Genomic DNA, 6,934 nt, shown 5'->3' with positions numbered 1-6,934 from the left:
CCATTAAAGGTACAATTTTCCAATTTCAGTAACTGAACAGGAGATAAATATTTCTTTAATAATGAGTGCATCTTTCTCTATGTAGGCAGCCATTTATAACAACTAGTTCACTTGCTTTTTAGATAAGATACCTCATTGCTTAAAGAGACAAGATATTAACAGACACATTTCTCCATTAACCTATATAAAGTTGTGAGCTTCTCTGTTTTTGAGCAAAAGTAAAAAACACTGATATATAAACTTAGTGACACATTCTGGAAGGTACTTAATTGAGCGCTATAACTTAGCAATTTATCTCCAAAATGAATACCCATTTAATTTACAGTGTTTGCAATGTTTTTGTAGTATGAACTACAACACTCCCTTGCCTTCACTCTAATAAAGGTCAGTGGTGAGACATTTTTATATAAAAGAGACTCCATTCCTATATTCTTTAGAAATTATCATTTTATCTACTGAACACAAGTAAAGGCATTTACCTGCATAACTAAATTCTGCATTAAAAACATAGCTTAAAAGAAGAAAGTTGATAGATGAAGCATCAGTTCATTCTTTAAAACGTGGGATTGTTTAAAAAAGTTCATTAAGAACTTCAGAAATAACTTATAGATGAGGAGATATATACAAGAAGGGGCTATCTTCTTCAAGACTAACCAGAGAAATCGTGGTGTCATGAGCTTTGCAGCTAGTCTGTGAGGTTAAAGTTCAAGAAATATTGTCATCCACGGGGCTCCTTTGTTTCTATCTTGTTTACAGTCTCTTTCACAAAAATGGATTCAAAATAGAATGGAAAGTTTTCACTCTCAACAATTGTCTTTGAACACATGAGCAAGTTCAGTAATAAACTTTCATCTCTTATCGCTGTTGCTCTCAAAGGCAAGTTCATATTTCCAACCAAGAGTAATTTTATAATTTTCACAATAGATATCCACTACAGCATGTTCATCAGGGAGAGGGCCTGTCCTCTGCTGGGTCACAGCCCACATTCACCCAGAATTAAAGAGGTGGGCTTGATGTTGACTAACACGAAAGGACTTGGATGTCAACACAGCGTGATGCTAAATGAGCTTTGCAGTGGATATAGCAGTAAATTCAGTGACAGTTTGGCAGGTAACCTTGGAAAGTTACGGATTTTGTCATTTTCATCATCTCTGCTAGAAGTTTTTTACTCAGCTCAGGGCTGGTACATGAAGAACTGCAATTCTGTTGGATTCTGTGAGAAAAGAAACCCTGGAATACTGAGGCAAAAGCTGTTATTTTGAAGGGTGTATACAGATGAGCAGAGAGAAGATGTCACAGTGCATGCTCAACTGTCTGTGCCCTGGCCAGCTCCCCTGCCCACAGTCCTTGCCCACAGCACCCATCTGGCCAGGTACGCACTGCCACCAGCTAGATCAACAGTCAGTCAGTTCACTGCATGTGTGGGTACTGCTTGCTCAGGCCATCAGGCAGCCGGTGGCTGACGGCTCCTCCATGTGGCATGAAGCTTTCTCCCTGTCATGGACCAAGCTCATTTGATAAGACCTGCTTAATCTTGATATCCTCTGATGCGACCATTATGGAAAAGTTAAATTACAGGCCAATCTCACTCACGAATATAGATTAAAAAATCCAAAATTAGTGTTAGAAAACTGAATCCAGCAATATATAAAAAGGCTACTATATCAGGGCCAAGTTTTTGGTTTTTGGTGGGGGGGGGTTGGGGTTTTTGGGTTTTTTTGTGCCAGAAATGTAAGGCTGGTTCAGAATTCAAATATCAAACAACGTAATACACTGTATGAAAGAACAAAGGAAGAAAATCATAAGATTATCTCCATAGATGCAGAAAGCCCATTAAAAATTAATATTTATGATAATAAACTCATGGAAAGCTGGCAATAGAATGAAACTTCCTTAATTTGATAGAGAACTCACAAATAACCTCCAAGAAACATTACCCTCATGTTGAAATATTGAAAGCTACATCTCCTTTTTGAAATAAGAAACAAGACAAATATATCCACTATCGTCATTTTCTATTCAACATTTGCATTAAAGAGCCTAGGCAGCCAGCACAATAAAGAACAAAAAAAGAGAAAAGAATAATGTCTATAAAAGAAGAAATCAAACACTTGATACATCATAGAAAATCCAAAATACTTTATAGATAAATTATTTGGAATAGGTTAATTTAGCAAGCTTGCCAAATATATGGTCAATATACAAAATTATAGATTGTATATATCAGCAATAATTTATTAGAAAAATTATTCAATTTTCAAAAAATCAACTATATAGAACAACATCTAGCAAAAATTTGTGAGTTCTCTTCTCAGAAAATGAAAAATATTGAGAGAAATTAAAGAAAGCCTAAATAAATAGCTGTATCATATTTCTGGATTGAAAGATTCAACAGTTTAAAGATGTAATTCCTATCAGTAGGCCAGATTTCTCTCTGTGTGTGTGTGTGTGTAGAAATTGACAGACTAATTGGAAAAAGTATATGGAAATGCAAAGGTCTAATAATAGCCAAGACCTTCTTTAAGAATAAAGTTAGGAGGTATAAAGGTTTGTTACAGTACATAGCTACAGAATTAAAGCAGTATCATATTGGTGTCAGGATAGACATATATCACTGGAACAGAATAGAACATCCAAAAAATACTCATGTGGTCATTTGATTTAGGGCAAAGGTGGCACTGAAGAGCAGTAGGGATAAGATAATCTTTTCATTAACTAGCACTTTTTTATTTTTTGATGCTTCTCTGGTTCCATATACAAAAGTTTTGGGTGCATCAAAGTCCTAAGTTCAAAAAGTAAAGCAAAATATCCACTAGAAGTTAACATCAGGAGAATGTATTCTTGACTTTGAAGAATTATGTGACTTACCTGATAGATAAACTGAAAAGAATAACAGGTTCAGATTCTCCGTTCTCTTTTTTCCCTTTTCCTGTCTTCCATTGGATAGTTGGAACTTATGTTTTTGTATTTGCTTGTTGAAAAGTTATTCTATATTTTTTATTTCAGGTAGTTGCCTTCATCATAAGACTCATGTTTATTTATCTCCACTGATTCTTTAAACATGTCAATATTTATATACTGCCCTTAACAAGAGAACACTCACATGCTTTCTTACACTTCTTGTCTCCCCCACCAGCTCCATCATATTGATATTTTCTAGAATTTTATTTCTAGTTTATTAGAGTTATACATTCTCTTCTTCTTTGTCCTTTAAAATTGCTTGGATAGTAATATGTCTTACCAAGAAATTTGATACACATTATTTCCCATATTTCTTGTACTTCTGAATGTGTTTCAGAAGTACACAATCTTACTATTATGTTTGTGTGTGTGTGTGTTTGTGTGTAGCAAAAAAAACTGGTGAAGCCTGTGTGCCCAAGAATATTATGTCTTCATATTTGAATGACAATTTGGTTGCTTAGAAAAAATCTAGTTTTGAATGTATCTTTCTTCAATACTTTAACTGCTCCATTAATTTCTTGTACCTTGTATTAGGGTTAATAGGTATAATTACGATATGATTCTTATTCTTTTATAGGTGATCTTCTTCAATCCAGATGCTTTTAGAATTTTTGCTTTGTCTTTGCTAATCTTAAATTACACTTCAAGAGAGAGGTGTACTTCACCTTATATCTTCTGTTTGACTTCTTTGGGTCTGTTAAATTTCAAATCTTTTCTCTAGCTTTATTTCTAGGAAATTTATCCTCATTATTTCTTCAAACATTTTCTCCTCTTTAATTTTTCTGTTTCTTTCTAAGTCCCATTATCCAGATATAGACAGTTTTCCCTTCTTCCACAGATCTAAAATGCTCTTATATATTTTCTATCTCTTTATTCTTCTGCCTCCTGGGAGAGTTGCTCAATTAGTACATTACAAATTTGTTCTGCGGCAGTACCTGTGAGCTCATATTTCCCGTGAGGTATAAGATACCCTGTCTGATGATGTGTCAGATAATATGTGTTGGGAGAGTTAAGGCAAAAGAAGAGGATGAATCCCAGGGCACTGAGACTCAGCCCAGTAGAACCATTGCCTAACACCCTTTTTTAAAAAGACATCTTTTGTGTGTTATTTATTATTATTTTTTAAAAATTAATTTTAGGGCTTCCCTGGTGGCGCAGTGGTTGAGAGTCCGCCTGCTGATGCAGGGGACACGAGTTCGTGCCCCGATCCGGGAAGATCCCACATGCCGTGGAGCGGCTGGGCCCTTGAGCCATGGCTGCTGAGCCTGCGCATCTGGAGCCTGTGCTCCGCAACGGGAGAAGCCACAACAGTGGGAGGCCCGTGTACCGCAAAAAAAACACAAAAATTAATTTTATTTATTGAAATATAGTTTGTACAATATTATGTTAGTTTCAGATGTACTACATAATGATTTGACATTTTCATACATTGTGAAATAATCACCACGATAAGTAACCATCTGTCCCTATACAAAATTATTGCAGTATTATTGACCATATTCCTTATGCTGTATATTACATTCCTGTGGTTTATTTATTTTATAACAGGAGGTTTTTACCTCTTAATCCCCTTTACCTATTTCTCATCCTTTCCAACCGTCTCCCCTGTGGCAACCACCTGTTTGTTCTCTGTTTCTGTGAGTTTGTTTTGTTTATCCTGTTTTTTAGGTTGCACATATAAGTGAGATCATATGGCATTTGTCTTTTTCTTTTACAGGTGGTTTATTTAAATCAATAAACTTACAAGCTCTGCTCACTGTATTTTATTGTTTAGACCTAAAAGTTTTTTTTTAATTAAAAAAACTTTATTTTTTTTTACTGAAGTATAGTTGATTTACAATATTATATTAGTTTCAGGGGTACAACATAGTGATTTTTATAGATTATACTCCATTTAAAATTATGATAAAATATTAGCTGTATTTCCTGTGCTGTACAATATATCCTTGTAGCTTATGTATTTAATACGTAGAGTTTATACTTCTTATATAAACTTATATACTTCTTATATACCCTACCCCTATCTTGCCCTTCCTCTCTTCCATTTCCCCACTGGTAACCACTAGTTTGTTCTCTGTAAGTTCGTTTCTGTTTTGTTACATTCATTTGCTTCATATTTTATATTCCACATGTAAGTGATAATATACAGTGTTTGTCTTTCTCTGTCAGACTAATTTCACTTAGCATAATACCCTCTAGATCATCCATGTTGTCGCAAATGACAAGATATCATGTTTTTAAATAGCTGAGTAATATTCCTCTGTGTGTGTGTGTGTGTGTATGTGTATGTATGTGTTGTATCTTGATCCATTTGTCTGTCAGTGGACACTTAGCTTGCTTCCATATCTTGGCTATTGTAAATAATGCTGCAATGAATATTGCTGTGCAAATACCTTTTCAAATTAGTGTTTTTGCTTTCTTCGGGTAAATGCTCAAAAGTGAAATTTTTGGATTCTGTGGCAGTTCTATTTTCAAATTTTAAGGAATCTCCATACTATTTTCCATAGTGGCCATATCAATTTACAATCCCACCAACAGTGTACTAGGGTTCCCTTTTCTCCACACCCTCGCCAACACTTGTTATTTGTTGCCTTTTTGATGATAGCCATTCTGACAGGTGTGAGGTGGTATCTCATTGTGGTTTTGATTTGCATTTTCCTGATGATTAGTGATGTTGAGCATCTTTTCATGTGTTGGCCATCTGTATATTCTCTTTGAAAAAATGTCTATTCACGTCCTCTGCCCATTTTTATTATCAGGTTGTTTTTTTGTTTTGTTTTTGACGTTGAGTTGTATGAGTTCTTTGTACTTTTTTTTTTTTTTTTTAAAGTAGACATTATTTATTTATTTATGGCTGCATTGGGTCTTCTTTGCTGCGCACGGGCTTTCTCTAGTTGCAGCCAGCAGGGGTTACTCTTTGTTGCGGTGTGCAGGCTTCTCATTGTGGTGGCTTCTCTTTGTTGCAGAGCACGGGCTCTAGGCACATGGGCTTCCATAGTTGGGGCATGCATGCTCAGTAGTTGTGGCTCGTGGGCTCCAGAGCACAGGCTCAGTAGTTGTAGCGTATGGGATTAGTTGCTCTGCGGCATATGAGATCTTCCTGGACCAGGGATCAAACCAGTGTCCCCTGCATTGGCAGGGAGATTCTTAACCACTGTACCACCGGGGAGATCCTATAGATTGCTTTTATTCTTTATTTTTTATTGGAATAAAGTTGATTTACAACGTTGTGTTAGTTTCAGGTGTACAGCAAAGTGAATCAGTTATATATATACAGATATCTGCTTTTTTTTAAAGATTCTTTTCCCATATAGGTCATTACAGAGTATTGAGTAGAGTTCCCTATACTATACAGTAGGTCCTTATTAGTTATCTATTTTATATATAGTGTGTATATGTCAATTCCAATCTCCCAAGTTATTCATCCCCTTTCTTCCCCCCCAGTAATCATAAATTTGTTTTCTACATTTGTGACTCTTTCTGTTTTGTACATAAGTTCATTTGTACCATTTTTTTAGATTCCACATATAAGTGATATATGATATTTGTCTTTCTCTGACTTAACTTGACTCAGTATGACAATCTCTAGGTCCATCCATGTTGCTGCAAATGGCATTATTTTGTTCTTTTTTTTTTTATAGCTGAGTAACATTCCATTGTATATATGTACCACATCTTCTTTATCCACTCCTCTGTTGATGGACATTTAGGTTGCTTCCATGTCTTGGCTATTGTAAATAATGCTGCTACGAATATTAGGGTGCATGAATCCTTTTGAATTATGGTATTCTCTGGATATATGCCCAGGAGTGGGATTGCTGGATCATATCGTAGTTCTATATTTAGTTTTTTAAGGAACCTCCATAGTGGCTCTACCAATTTACATTCTCATCAACAGTGTAGGAGGGTTCCCTTTTCTTCACACCCTCGCCAGTTATTGTTTGTAGATTTTTGATGACCATTCTGACTGGTG

At 35.4% G+C, this 6,934-nt stretch overlaps 1 pseudogene; it reads right to left on the bottom strand.

Moving 5' to 3' along the window:
• Positions 1 to 803: 803 nt before the first annotated feature.
• On the bottom strand, positions 804 to 1,149 carry LOC132491649 (protein yippee-like 1; annotated as a pseudogene).
• Positions 1,150 to 6,934: the final 5,785 nt, after the last annotated feature.

Source organism: Mesoplodon densirostris, chromosome 6 (assembly GCF_025265405.1).
Source record: "Mesoplodon densirostris isolate mMesDen1 chromosome 6, mMesDen1 primary haplotype, whole genome shotgun sequence".
Classification (NCBI taxonomy): Eukaryota; Metazoa; Chordata; class Mammalia; order Artiodactyla; family Ziphiidae; genus Mesoplodon; species Mesoplodon densirostris.
Note: the sequence above shows the minus strand (reverse complement) of the source record. Positions and strands in the feature narration are given on the sequence as shown.